Raw genomic sequence first — 16,106 nt, 5'->3', positions numbered from 1 at the left:
GACCTTTAACCCTTCCTCTCCGCTGCTTGCTGATAATGCTGGACTGGTCACCTGGAGGAGAACACTCTTTCAAGAGCAGAGAAAGTCAGAATTACCCTACGTTTTGAGAGGCAGTATGTAGTGCTTAGTACTTGATTTAATTTTGGCCAGCAGAAAGACCTTTCACCTGCAAGACATGAAGTATCACATTATCTCGACATTATCTCGATCATTTTAAAAAGCGACTTGAATTGGACTCAAGGTAAACATTTGTGTCAGTCCATGCATTCCTTGAGAATGATGCATGTACGATTCACTTCTGAGACACACACTAATGTACCTAGCTAACAAAAATATGAATGTTTTGCTAACATTCTTATTAAGTTATGAAAACGTTATTTCTGAAAATTGTCTTGGTTATAATAACGTTAAGGGAACATTCTGAAACAAGTATTAACATAAAACACGTTAGTCAAACGTGTAAATGTTTCAGAAAAAAAACCTTCCATGAACAATTACTGGTATAACTTTTTTTGTGCTAACATTGTGAGAACGTTATTAAAGCCCACATAACTCTGAACGAACGCTCTATTTGCGTGACTGGAAGAACGTTTGTCCATAACTTGGAGAGAACCTCGCCAGAACGTTAGCCAAGTTAGCTGGGTCATAAGGGCAGTGTTATTTGCATCACACATACTGAGGCAATTACACAATGAAAGCAACAGTAGTTCATTTTTAATCAACAAATAAAGACAAAACTCACTGATTTGGATATTCACTCCTAATCAGTGGTGTGCACAGACCTCCTCAGGGGCGGAGGGACCAAAAAGGGCACTACATTTTTATTTAATTTAATTTAACAGTACCTGCATTTTATTCTCTCTTTTCAGCCAACTTGTGAGAGGGATGCTTCCTTTGCCTGCATCAGAGAGTTCCTTGATTTTTTATTTTATTTTATTATTTCTTTCTTTGGCATTCTAAGAAAATATGTTGATACAATTATTAGAATGCATAACACATCAAATGAGAATAGGGAAATGATGATGATAATATTACTTAATATTATTTACTTTACCAAACAAAACAGTGAGAATAAAGAAGGTAATTTATTTTTAGTTTTGTTGATGTTGTAAATTTAATGCATGTATTATATGTATGAAAGACAGTGTTAGCTATCATGAATCAGTAACACTTTACAATAAGGTTTCATTAGTTAAATTAGTTAACATTAGCTAATAAAGAACTGCACTTCTACAGCATTTATTAATCTTAGTTAATATTAATTTCAGCATTTACTAAAACATTAAAATCAAAAGTTGTATTTGTTATCATAGTTAATGCACTGACTGTGACATAACATGAATAAACAATTAACAGTTCAGTTGTATTATACAGTAACAAATGTGTTGCTCGTGGTTAGTTCACACACACACACCCAAGGCGATTCATACGTGAATGACGATTTGCACTGTAAGGGGTATACAGTCAAAGACCCAGAACCAGATATGAAGAATGAAGACCCGGAGTCAGAATTATAAAAAATTAAAGAAAAGTTTTACTGAAGATAGGTTGCAGTTTCATCAGCAGAAGTCAGCTTCAAGACTCACACAGGAGTTCGTAGGCCGCCCCGCTTACAGTTACAAAGATCACAGCAGTTATACCATTTCCAAGGTCTAAGCTACGTCATTACTTCAGGTTGAATGATTCTCATTGGCTAAGAAACATGAGAGCCTAAGCAATTTAACACATGTGAGGAGATAGGGGTGCCTATCGCCATTAGTCAAAAGATAGTTGTCGTCCACTCATTAGATTTAGGTCTGTGGTGGCCTCGCAGGTTAGAGAAGGGCGCCGGGGTGTCTGGTCCGAACGTCCAGAACCTACATAGAATGTCATACGCACACACACACACACACACAAATAACAGACACTAGCAAATAACAGCTCCCATCAAGGCTGAAGAGAGTCTGAGCTCCTTATTATCAGTTAAGTATACCAAAACATAATGCTAAAACATTCACTCGTTTGGGAGAAAAACAGATAACTGGCATTTACTCCCAAGGAAGGAAATATACTGGAAAGAATACATTTTAATACAACAATTAAAGGTCGATAGTAACGCTCAATATAGCTTGACCATATGTCCAAGGAAGAATCATATGTGTCCACGCTGCCTTTAGGACCCTCTACTGATCCCAGAGAAAGAGACAAACGGCCTTGTGGGTTACGTGGCCTTCGTGTCCTGCGTGCAATCTCAAAGTAAGATTGAAATGCACCTAAAAGAAACTGGTTACTAATACTTACACCACATGCATTTAAGAAAATATAATTTCACAAGCACAAAGAATATAAAAATGATTATGTGATAATGAATATATTTGATTATTGATTTTTATAAAGGAAGTATATAAGCATTCAAAAGGATATATGATTATAGATGTATTTGAAGAGGCAAGGGATTTTGACCAACCCTTCAGAGTGTACATGAGTACAGTCCAGCGTTCGAGAACTCGCATTTGCACTAATTCCAGTGTGAGGCTGGTTGGGTCTTGGGTGATCACAATGAGGGTGTCGGGGGCTTCTGGGTAAGCTGCCCACGCATCCCATGCAGTTTTTTTGCCAATTCCATACATTGCTGATACAACGTCACATCCTTTGAACGCATGGAAGAGGGGCAGTGCTTGTGCAAGGGTGAGGGAGGCTGTACTAATAATGATGAAGAGTGATTTTTTTTTATAAATACATGATGTTTAAGTATGTATTGTATTTTTGTGTTATTTGACTGATCAAAATGTAATATTGATCCTTAACATGGTGAAAAGCCTAATATAACTTTTCACTGTGGCATAGTTCTGAATTTGTGTTCATTTAAAGCCTCAACAATGGTCCTTTTGGTCACAACATGTGATTTTTGACACTATAGTGATAGTGACCTGTCCAATCAACAAAGAAAAGCATACATTGGAGGTAAAAAATATGGGTCTAGAGGCCGGAATAATATTTCAATGTGACTTTTTCCGAGATATTGACAGTTTATTTGCGCTAAATATGACTATGATAATAGATTTAACAAGGAAATGGACTTAAAATAAGAAGAATATATCAGAATTGGATTCCTTGTATCAAACAAAGTAGAAAAAAATACATTATACAACAATTTAAGACTAAAGGAAGCTGAGATATAACCTTTTCTCTTTTCGGCGGGGGCCAATTTGGATTTTATGGATAACTGCCACTAGGGGGACCACCCCAACTTGTATCCATGGATTTTTGAAAACCACATTTGATTTTTTTTGCAATGACAAGAAGGTTAGGTAACACTTTTATTTTAATAGTCCGCTTTAAACATTCTATATACTATAAATGTAAGTATCTTTGCAACTATGTCAACTAGCAGTCATTAGAGTAGACTGTCTGCTTCACAGATATACATAAATGCCCCATTAGCGGCCATTTCAGTGGGCCACTATACGTAAGCCGTCCGCCATACTGGAACGGTCAAAACCAGTCTGTGAATGTTCACCATTCGAGAGCAAGTTGACTGCAACCATAGTTAGACGCAGTTAGAGTAACTTTGCAAGTACATGTTAACATATTGTACTAACCCTAATAGTCTATGAGAGAGAGTTATTTGAAATGTAGTGCAATTAATTAGAGATAGTAGAATGTCTAAAGTGGACTATCATAATAAACTTTAACCACAAGGTTAACAACAGGATTGAACCCAGCTCTAAAAAAGAAGTAAACTCGAGGGTGTCAGCTTGAAGTTCATTTCAATGTTGTTGTTGAATTTGTATATTTTTCTGATTATCTATTGAAATATTGATATTATCATGAGGATTTATGAAATTTAATACAAGAAACTCCAACTAATACCAACACTGCTTAATTCACAAGAGCATTAATAACAATGATGTTTTCCCACCAAAAGTGATGTCATGAACAGGATTTCACACAAAAAATGGTATAATATTCTAAACAAAAAGATCTATATGGGGACATGAAAATGCACTGCGAAGGATTGAGCCGATGTAGCATCATCTGTATGTTATTTCTTTTCAATTCCAGGGAGCAGATTCTTTCACAGCACCAGCAGGAGAGTGTGGATTTGGAGAATGAAATGTTTCACATGGAAAAGCACTACGCTGATATAGACAATGAGGCGAGACGTGACTACGAGGTTAATGTCCATCAAATTAAACAGCAGGTACTGATTTGATTATGTTTCTATTTATTCATTTGGCAGATGCTGTTATCCAAAATGACTTACAAATGAGGAACATCACAATTTGTCATAGTGCCGTATTCATGGGTTTAGTAAAAACTAGAATTAGTCAACAAGTTAAGTCAAGCAAAGGTAAAATACCAAAAAGAAGAAAAAGAGAATATTTTTTAAAAATGTAATAGAGTAAATGTCTTGGTTTACAAAATCATAATTATTGCATTAACCTAAAATATGCAGTGCAATTCAAATATAAATAAATCACGGATTACAAAAATACAGATTACACAAATATACAAATGTATGTAGGAGTTTACATGTGTACACTATACTACTTATCAAAAGTTTGGAAGAATAAAGATTTTTTTCTTCAAATGTTTTTGATAGAAGTCTTTAATGATCACCAATGGAGCAGAGGTAAGGGAGCACACTGACCAAGGCGGCCAGACAGAGTTTAGAGTTTTGAAAATGTGACTACAGATTGGACAAAAGGATGTTAGCAGTTGGGGAAAAAACATCATATAATATGTTGTTGGTTTTATTTTTGCAGAACAAAGAGAAACATCAAACAGTGAAAGCTCAGATGAAAAGGGTTATGGATATGCAGCAGTTCATGGATGAAGTTTTGGTCTCTGGTGAGAGTTTTCAGCAACAAAAGCTTCCGGTGGCGTCTTCTTCTTCAACTCTACAGACCCCCGCTGCCACTGAGAGACGCGCTCAAAAGCGCCATGTGCTCAAAAAAAAGCGCTAAGCAGCGAATATTGTGCAGAAACAGCTTGTGAAAAGTGTGTTTTTTGGAAGCAATTAAAATGTTTTATGCCTCTGGCATGATATACCTCAAAAGGAAAGTCGCCCTTATCATTATCCATCTTTAATTGACCCAACTTTAGAAGACATCAAATCACGCCTATTATTATTTAGCGATGATATACCTCAGAAGGAAAGTTGCGTATCTGAAAGAGAGCTGAAGGCAGGAAATAATAGTTTCAGTCGCCCTGATTATTATCCATCGTTAATTGACCCAACTTTAAACTACATCAAACCACGCCTCAGAAAAAAGCAGACTTTGGATACGTGGTAAGATATAAAAATACATGTCTTTATGACACAAAGCGATAAAGCTACTGTGATGATCATCAGTGGCTATTATAATTTTATGGATTGAGTGACCTCTTGATAATCTCACTCTTGCTTTCTCTGTTTCACAGTGACCGTGAAAGGCTAGAAGCTGAAAGGCTAGTGCTGAAAGAGAAATTGAATCAGTTTCCAGTGAACATAGTAAGTGGCACACAGAACCAGCACTACTTCTCCCGTACTTTTGTCTTGCTCATTAAATATTTTAATATGGATCAATAGTGTGATGCTGACTTAAAAATCACATCTCTATTGCAGACAAGGCAATATCGGAAAAAGCCGATGCCACGCAGCTGGCTTCCAAAGAAGAACCAGAGGGATGAAATTCCTTTAATGATGGAGGAACCAGAGGAAACCATAAAACAGGCGCATGCCGATCTAAAAAGAGTCCTTGATCAATGTACTATTCCTATAGAGATGAGAAGCGGCTCGAACCAGTGGGACGAAATTCTTTTAAAGAAAGAGGAACAAGGGAAGCCATATTCCAGGGGAAAAAGCCGATGCCTCCAAAGAAGGTTATAAAGAAAGAGGATCCAGTGGAAACCAAAGACCATTCCTTAAGGCAGCTTTATGCCGATGTACACAGACTCCTTGATGAATCAACTATCTTAGATCCGTTAATCTATGGCAATACGCAATTGCACATACGCAAGCGCAAGCTCAGGCCCCCGACATTTCTCTTCAGTTGTGAGCCATGCCTAGAGTCTAGACTGAGACCACAACCACCGCCTCAAAGACACCCAGAAGGCATTGCGACGATGAGAAGAATGCTATCATAGGATTGAATGTGTTTTTTCAACCATCAGTAAATAACGTATTCGGTTACTAACATAACCTCAGTTCCCTGAGTAAGGAAACGAGTATTTTAGCGGAAGTGCACTGCAAACCAATCATGGTGCTTCGCGCCTCGCACGCGCCGAAACCCGCCAGAACGGGCATGACGGACTTATCTTCAATGGCACCATTTATTTTCAAGTATTACAGCTGTATCTTAAATGGCATCTTTTTATGAATGAAAGCCAGTATCACTAATATTATTTAACTCATTTAAGACTGTTCTTGTGAGGATACTCGACAAAACGGACATTCTGGCATAAATGTGTGTTTTATTGTTCGTTCAAGTGCGAAAGAGAACTCGATACTGGCGCGCGTCTTTCTGTGCGCCGTGTGTGTGTGTGTGTGTGTGTGTCAGGAGGACATTCACTGAAAGCGCGATCTCTTTTGTCTTGTCGCGCAGGAATGGTTTAAATCATTTGGGTGAATGAGCGTGATCATAACCCTAGCTAAAGGATGACAGAAAGAACGGATGCTGCGTTAAATATTTTAAAACTGGACAAAAATGAATCGCATGCGTTGACAACACTTGTCATACATTGCTGACAGAAAATACTGCAGTTTGAAGGGGACTCGTTTTCATGGTAGGCCTACACAGAATGTTTTTTTAGTAAGCTACACAGAATGTTCTACATTTAATATTTAACAGTCTGAATTTACCCATTATCCTGACCTGAGCTAATTTCCTGAATCAACCAACTCGCATCTCCTTCCTTTCTTTTCATCCATGATGACATTAGTCACCTGTTGTTGTTTCTGGGGTCTCATCACGACTGTGTCGCAATCTATTTTTTTTTATAGTATGATCGCAACCGCTATCCCTGCTCATTAGAACTTTCAGTGAGCTATTTTACACAGGCTCGGTCCTGCTCCTCCGTGGCAATGACGGCGTGCGGTTAAACATCATAACAAACAAATCTGAAAGTGGGGGGGACGTTACAATTACACCCGGGCTTTATGAACTTGTGCTCCATGCTTTCACTGATGACGCTAACGTGACGTATGGATCTCAATCACACTGTGTTGCCAGGACCCGCCCTGCTCTGCTTCCGATAGGCTTGTAACGTTATTTTGAGCTGCGATCCTCTCATATGATTGGTCGGTGAAATCAATTGACTCGAAAATATTAAACCTCATACAAGTTCCCAATTTTTTTCTTTTAAGCCGGATCCGGCTTAACACTTTAAGCCCTGCATGAATCTGAGCGTTTGGTTCAGACACTCGCATGAATCTGAGCGTTTGGTTCAGACACTCGCATGAATCTGAGCGTTCCCCGCTAGCAAAAAGTCGTCTATTAGACGTTGAATAGACGTAAATCTTCAACGTCTAATTACTGTCCACTGAAGGTTGAAAATTAAAATAAAAAAAAGACATCAAATTTGTCCAACTTTTCAACATTGAAAACAGGTCGATCTTCAACGTTTACTCGATGCCTATTGACAATTGTCAATTCTCAAGTCCCAACACATTAACCAACACAGATTTCACATTCCAAAAGCACCAAGAGTCAACACAAAACACAACAAATGTTCACACTTTGTGACCTCCACCTCCAGCTCTCCCGGGAGCATGTTTAAGCGTCTCAGCCATAGCAGCCCTGATTTCAACTTCTGTGGCAGTTTTACTCCACTTCATTACTGCAGCTGCAAAAGAAAATATATTAGATGGTGCATTAATAAACCACATCTTACATCATTAAGGCTCCTACACAATGCATTTACATTTAATCAATTGACAATTACATGGATTTGCATACCTTCCCAAAATAAATACAATTGGTTGGCTAAATTAGATTATATATATATATATAAACCTGAAAAATAGGGATGCAACGATTCCGCTTTTTCAAAACCGATCCGATACAAAAATTCTGAGTATCGGCCGAAGCGCAGTTTTTTTTTATTTTTAAATCAAGTAGAATTTCTATAACTCTGTGTTGAACTGATCATTGACTTGTAGTCAAGACCACCTAAACCGAGACCAAGACCAGAGGGTATCGAGACCCAGACCGAGTCGAGACCGGAACAGACTAGTGTTGAAGCTAAGCAATAACTTGTAGACAAAACATGGGAACCTGTAGCCATGTCGATATTAGATTACCCTGCTTGTAATCTCCAGTATTATTACATTGTTTGATACAATATTGTTTTATTTGATAATACGTAAATGTGAATTTTTATTTTATATTGGTTTATTTATTATTACCATATGTTACTTGTATTTATATTGTTTAAAGATTTAAGTTAATAGTGTGTCCAGTTTGGCCCTGTAAATAAAAGGGTATTATTTTTTGACAAAGTGTGTGCGGTTTCGTTTTCTTAAGTACCGTTTCAAGAACCGTTTAAAAAATACCGACTGGTATCGGATAAAACCCAACCCTACTCTTTTGTGTGTTAAACACAATCTACTTAATACAGACAACTTCATTATGAAGAATAACAACAAATCCCAAAAATATATGATCATAATCTATAACAAAAATGCTTTTATAAACTAGATTAGTGGATAATTCAGCAGTAAAATTTAGTCTAGAAAAATCACAAGTGCACAATATTGTATAAAATCTGAATATTCAGTGAAAAAAACATTTAGTGGGGACAAATAAGAGACAATGGGTGTAACACAAAATCTGGTAAAACGTTACACATTGCTCTTTGTATTGTTGTAAAATACATTCATGAAAAACAAGATAACAAAAATTATTTTTTATATAGCCTAGTCTACAAAAAAATTGAGACATGTTTAAATGTATAGCACAGCTGTGTAATGAGGCAGCAACATATGATAGGACAGAACAAGAAAGGCTATTAATAATCTTTCATTGCGCAAAAGTATTATGATATGAAAGGCTCAATACTAGGGGTGTGACGGTTCACAAAATTCACGGTTCGGTTCAAAACGATACAGTGGCGTCACAGTTCGGTACGTTTTCGGTACAGCAAAAAGAAAAATGCCAGAGAAATTTCCTATTTATTAAAAGAAAAAATATTTTTTAATAAGTTTGAGTTTTCCTACATCTTGAAACTTTCAGGTTTATAAATGGGGATAATCTTTGAAGGATGAACAAATAATGTTTTGGTCATCACATTAAAAATAACATTTAAATATATATTAATGTATATAATATTTAGATAATATTTGAGTTTTGAAGTGCTGGGAAAAGATGTGTGAAGCACTTGAAATCATTTCACTATTCCAGCCAAACTTCCATGGTTACAGTTAGTGTTAGTATATTGAATATATGGTGAATGTTGTTGATCTGTGGACTTAAAGCCTATAACTAACGTTAGTTCATTCACGGCACAATGTTTCTCCTGGTTTCCACGTCAGCGCTGTTTGATCTAATAGAGATCTACGATTTATAACGGAGAAATTTGAATGCTTCTCACTAGATCTCGCAGCGATGTTATTACAGGGCTCCAGACTAACTTTTCTCACTAGGAGCACAGTGGCCCCCAACTGAAAATTTTAGGGGCACAACCAGAAAATTTAGGAGCACACACCATAAATCAACATACTAACCAAATATTTCTACTAATTTCCAGTGTATTACTAATAAATACTTTGATAATAGATGCAGAAATTACAATGCCTTTGCCCTCTGATTTAACATTACAACCTCTTGTCTTCTAAAAGCAACCGGCAGTGGCGTTGCTTTTTGATTTATTAACATGTCACCGCATACTCTATGCTTGAGGCTAAGATTGTGTTAAACTATTGTGTTTAAACTGTGAAGTGCCTGCACTGTCGGCAAACTTCGTGTTCCCCGCAGTTATTTTTTTTTATTTATCGCTGTTGTAATGTATTATTTGGGAAGCCAGCAAGTGAATTTAACCGGCACACTAGCCCCAGGTTGGAAGAACGAGTCAATAGTTCGCTTGTTCATTGCTCAGACGCACAGCAGGTTGTCTCCGTCTCCGTTTAAACGCGCGCTCGATTATCTCTAGGGCCCTCCCCCTCCACACATTAGCCACTTACAGTGGCCATTCCCTATTCTTCTCACACTCATTGGCCTGCCACACATTCCGGATTCGTTGATAAGCCCCTTCCACGTTTAACGTGTAAAAAAAAAGAAAAGAAAAAAGGGACAAATTTACTGGTCGCACATGTGCGACTGGATGTAAAATTCAGTCGCACACACTCAAATTTTGGTTGCAGTCTGGAGCCCTGTATTAGTATTACTTCAGTGGCGAATTCAAATGTTTTCTTCCCTGGATCTCTCAGCGCTGTGTAGTAACAAACAGTGTCGCTTGATCAAGATCGGCTCGCGCTGCACAGATGTTGCTGGTCCGAACTGATAAAACTGATAAATATAACGAGTAGCGCCGTTTCGTTCCGCTTTCGTTACGTCTCCCATTTGATGTTGCGCAACGTTGTGGTGATCGCGCCAGCGCGGATTTTGTCGGCAGGAAAAATGGTCCAAGGAATCGTTCGGTTTGTATGCGTACCGAACCGGAAGCCTCGTACCGAAACGGTTCAATACGAATACATGTACCGTTACACCCCTACTCAATACAGTACGGCACAAAACGCTTATGCGCATCTCGAGCGCAGAATGATGCGCTTGAAGCAATACGGAGTCACAGCGCGCCGAGTCCACATTGAAAAGTTCAAAGCACAAAGCCAAAGAAAATACATATTGATGCGTAGTGTATTATACAGTATCTATCTATGCAATAGTTTATTGAGCATTTTCCCTTTAGCAGTTTTACATTTCAGTTACTTTCTACTGGGCGTCTGTTAGAGCACAACACTAGAGTACTAGGGCTGTAGCGATACACTAATCTCACGATACGATACGATACACGATATTCGGCTGACGATACGATATATATCACGATATTCAGCCAACGATACGATTCGATATAATTCGATACACTTACATCATTTTCTGAAAGATTTAAAGGGGACAGAGTGATTTTGGTGACATCTTGTGAGTCTTCCATTTACTTGGATTGAATTAATTGAACTGAAAACTGAAAACATCATTTACACAATATATGTCTCTGACTGGGCAGAGAGTACAGCTTGCAAATGCTGGACAAAATGAATCAAATATGTGTAGAGAAAATTAGTTCTATTTATTGAAAGACAACAGTGCAAACTGTAGCTTATAAGCCTTTGTTAATTGCAATACTGCACTTTATTTACTTTTCAATGGAGAGTTAAAAGGTGCAGCAAGTGGCCTGTTGTGAACAGTTTCTTTGCACTGCCTTTTCTTTGACAGCTTTTTTAGCTTGACACTGAACATGTGACGTGCTTCAGTTGTGCGCGAGGTCAAGCCGTCGCACGTCAGGGAAACTCTCTCCGCGCTGGCCAGGGAGGCTTTGACGTGTGCTCTTGCCTGAGTGTACAGCCTGGGAATGCAAACCTTGATGAGGTGTTCGCGGGTTGGAATAGGATAGCGGGGCTCCATCGCGTTCACCATGCGCCTAAAGCCGGCGTTTTCCACCACCGAATACGATTTTTTTTACATTTTTTTTTTTTTACTAAGCCTATTTAAAATCGTATTTGATTGCAGAGCGCCGCAGCGCATTCACGCAGCACTACCTCGCTCTCGCTCTCTCTCTCTCTCTCTCTCTCACACACACACACACACACACACACACACTCATCCGTACCTCGCGCACTTTCTCACTCACGGAACACCGCTGCACAAATCTGTCCAACACAGCGCTGTCAATTTCGGAGACCCAGCTTTAAAAAAAGCTACTAGCCAGCATGCAAGGAGCCTAGCCAACAAGGAGAGCTAAGTTGTTGTTTGAATACAGCTGGATTTTCGTCAATATCGATGCACGCGCGCAGCTGGCCACTAGCGGCTGGCTGACCAAATCACTCTTCATGCAACGCGAACGGGTTTAACACGGGGGATTTGAATGGGACTTATGTATCGATACTCGCGGCCTAAAAATCGATACTTTCTTGGGAGAAAAAATATCGATTTATATCGCAGAATCGATAAAATCGCTCAGCCCTATAGAGTACAGCAATAAAGTCCAGCCATATAAAGTTGTTTTATGCAAAACCATAGACCTTCATCTACAGATCAAGTATTATAATAGTAACATGAGTTTCATTGTTGACTGTCGTAACCGAACGCGACGCGTTGTTTGATGCTGCAACATGACATCATGACTTTGCGTAAACATACACGCCACTTTCAAGTCAAGTGGCGTGTTATCTATACGCATTTTGAGCTATCCGCGTGTATGTCCACGCCGAAATCTTTTGCGTGTATGTCTACGCCATTAAATGTCCAAGTGATTCCGCGTGTATGTGTACGCTAGGGGTGCGCCAAAATATCGATATGGCGATATATTACGATATTTACTCCCGCGATCGATTCTCGATGCGCTCTTGCCAAGTATCGATCTTAAAAGCCGTTATAAAACGCTCTATTCATTATCCGAGTTGACTGGATTTGACTAGCTTTCATGAGGCACACACGCAAAGTCTCTCGCTCTCTCGCTCTCTGCTGTGCTATGTATGTTATGCGCGCAGTAGGCTGTTCTGTCTCGCATGCGCGCTCTAGATTCTGGGAGATTTGAACTAATTTGCGGGCATCAGGGAGACGCTATCATTATGCGGGAGACTCCCGGAACTTCCGGGAGACTTACGATGTCTGGCTTTGAAAAAGTCCGCAAAACGGGAAACACGACCACATGTACAGACACCTCACGCGGCATCACCCGGAGCTCTGTGAGAAAGCCGTGGTTGGTGCTGGCTTCACAGTTGCCAACTCTCGAGACAAATAAGCAACTGTAGCTTCAAAAACAAGCCCAAAACAAGCCCAATATTATTATTAGATTATATAGTTTCAGCATTATCATTTATTTTTTATTACCAATAAATGAGCCTGCAACATATTAAACTGAAACCACTCCTTTATTAGAAAAGGATAAACGGATTAGGAGAAAAAGGATTTAAAAAAGGTTTGGAGAGATGGAAAAGGACAAAAAGACAATCAGGAAAAGACGAGGATATGTAACACACACACACACATTATATATAAACAAAATCTTAATAAAATAAATTTGACCCATATGTATCTTATGTTAGTATAGACTAGTTTTTTTATTTTTTATTAAAGCCTGTGATAATTAATATATTACAAAAACATTGTAAAAATTACAAATTTATCTTACAAAAGAAGGTCATTCCTCTTCTCCCCTGCACTGTCCATCATCTCCCCAACGTCTATCATTGGATTACAGCGTCGCGCGCGGCTGCCTGCACGTTGAACGGGATTTTTCTCCAATAAGGGGGCGGATTCGGCGGAATGTTTTGACGAATTACGCCACAGCACTTATACAATTGCACTGATTGGCTATGGCTGTGAGCAGACAGTGTCAATCAATGTATTGGAGATTGAGAAAACGGCAACCGTGACCATAGATGTAAAGAAAACAAAGTTGCTTGTCAGATTTTCCTAACAAGCAACCATATTTTTTTAATAAGCCCAAAAAAACGCAACCCGCAACCCGTGCTTTTTTAACGCGACTTACAAAAAAAAAAAGCCCAAAGTCGCGTATTTTAAGCGGACTTGGCAACTATGGCTGGCTTGAAGCCGACACACCCCGGCGTAAACATTTGTATTACTACTGATTGCAGCAATGTTACACTAAAATCGTGTCTGTGACTGTTTTGTTGCAACTGATAAGACACAAGTTGTTTTTGTTATTGTGTTTCATCCCAAAAAATAAATGGAGATTAATTTTCCTAATTAAAAAAAAAATTATATTTCTTAAAACATGATATATTGTGAGTTATTACTGATAATATGTCGATTATCGCAGTATCGCCATATCGAGATATTATAGGTATCGTGAACAATGTATCGCATATCGTATCGTGAAGTACGCAGCGATTCCCAGCCCTAGTGTACGCCGTTAAATGTCCGAGCGAAACGAAGCAAAATCTATATCTACATCTGTGGAGCGATATTTCTTTTCCTAGGATGGTAGGAGAAGACTCATAAATGGTATTAACCCCAGTGACGGGTAGGTTTAGGGACGGGGTTGGGGTAGGTCATATATCAATACATATTACAGTAATATAACGTTAAGTCAAAGGCGTTGATATACACGCCAAAAATGGAAATACGAATTGGCGTGTCATACATACACCATTTCATGAGATCAGTCTGGATGCTGAATGAAGAATGACTGACAGCCGCAGCGGAGGGAAAAGGTTTACGTGATCTAGAATTTAATGACTTAAATTTTAATTTATATCTCACAATATACTATATAATGGCTTCAGAACACTTATAAGATGTGTTACATAAAGTACACCATATAACTTTATGGTGCTTTTGTGGGGCTTAACAATAACACAGAATAGTATACGCACATTATTGGATTTGGATCGGCCTCGTCTGACCGATACCCGATCCGGCAAAAATGGCAGTATCGGATCGATGCATCCCTAATGAAAAATGCAGTTACCTTTTACCACAGAGTAAAAAATGGTATCCTGGAAGGCTTTTTTCTCACTGCTACCCCGCCCCTTCATGTTGAAAGATGCCATTAGGCTGTTGGTGAAAAGCCTGAGAATACATGCACAAAATCATAGGGTGAGGTCCACGCCTACATTCTACAAATATTCCTTTATGCTTGCATTATTCCTAATGAATCATCTCTTTCCGCATTTTTGCTCTTCTATGTGCTAAGACTAGGGCAAACAGAGCAGGCAATGAGTAAAAATTGTAACAGAATATAGAATGTAATTATGCAGAGCATGTGACAGTTGTTTAATACCTGTCCATCACTTTATGGACGCAGTCTTTATTGTTCCTCCCTCCCACCTTTGAGAGCTGGGACACCTGTACATGACACATGAAAAGCCACTCAATACATTAAACCCATGGTATTGGTAATATACTGATTGTTGCCAGATTGAGCTTAAATGGGAACTGGTCATGTTGACTCATCCATACATGTTGAGTCCATGCAAAATATTATGGGACAGTAGTATACCTCTAATACAAAGGCATGAAAATACGCCTATACGAAAATTCGAGCACTGTGTGTCCCTCAATTACACATTATATAAAGCTGTATATGTTAACAGATGCACGAGAGAAGCATATTTTTGTACAATATAGATCATTTAGACTTTTTGGAGACTTGAGGGTCTAGTCTAATTGACATAGTTAGTCCAATTTCTGTATAAATCATACCCTTCAATCATACGTGCCTCTTCTTGAGCAAACTCTTCTAAGGTTTCTAGCCTAACAACATGGACAGCAGAATTCAGGGGCTCATAGTGCCTCCCGACTCTTTTTATCTCATCTAGAAGTTCAACTAGCTTTCCAAGCACTGACTTCTGGTATTCTGTGGAAGAAAATACAAAGTATTTTATAAATCTTACTTTATGATTATTAAAGAATGATACAATAATAAATATTGACCATGGACGTACTAGCTAGTGGTGCACGATGTATCGGCCGCTGATATGGTCAATTTTTTACACATCGGTATCGTTCCGATGTCAAAATAGGGCCAATAATCATTCCTGTGTATTTAACGTGTGTGTAGATGAGAGTGTGGGGGCGGGGATGTTTGTTTTTGCACGAGCGCAAACATTACAAGCGCAAGTCCTGTCAGTTTCAACATCAAGCGCAAGAAGACTGGAACTTGTGCGCTGTTTTCTTTCAGCCTTACTAAGGCGTATTTTTGTCCCGCCGAAGCCTTATTTGACCGGTGAGTAGGGCTGTCGCGGTGAAGGAATTTCCCTTGCGGTAATTTTGAGCGGCTCAATAGCGCGATATGCGGTATTACCGCCATTTATTTATTTATATTTATTTGTTGCTATAAATACGTGTTATGACGTGGTCAGCATACACAAAAACAATGTAACCAATGTAACCGAAACTAAACAGCGTCTCTGCGCATTGAAAGACTGTCACAGCGCGCAGTTACATTGTTATGCCAACGGA

The 16,106-nt window shown here is 38.7% G+C and overlaps 1 long non-coding RNA gene across 1 annotated transcript; it reads right to left on the bottom strand.

Moving 5' to 3' along the window:
- Nucleotides 1–7,693: 7,693 nt before the first annotated feature.
- On the bottom strand, nucleotides 7,694–14,995 carry LOC130100601 (uncharacterized). The gene is made up of 3 exons (XR_008808895.1): nucleotides 14,926–14,995; nucleotides 14,614–14,714; nucleotides 7,694–7,809 (listed from the first exon to the last, which is right to left on the bottom strand). It is a non-coding gene; the product is annotated as an uncharacterized LOC130100601 (long non-coding RNA).
- Nucleotides 14,996–16,106: the final 1,111 nt, after the last annotated feature.

The sequence above is a fragment of the Rhinichthys klamathensis genome, unplaced genomic scaffold (assembly GCF_029890125.1).
Source record: "Rhinichthys klamathensis goyatoka isolate OS25496 unplaced genomic scaffold, OSU_Roscu_1.1 h1tg000244l_1, whole genome shotgun sequence".
NCBI lineage: Eukaryota > Metazoa > Chordata > Actinopteri > Cypriniformes > Leuciscidae > Rhinichthys > Rhinichthys klamathensis.
Note: the sequence above shows the minus strand (reverse complement) of the source record. Positions and strands in the feature narration are given on the sequence as shown.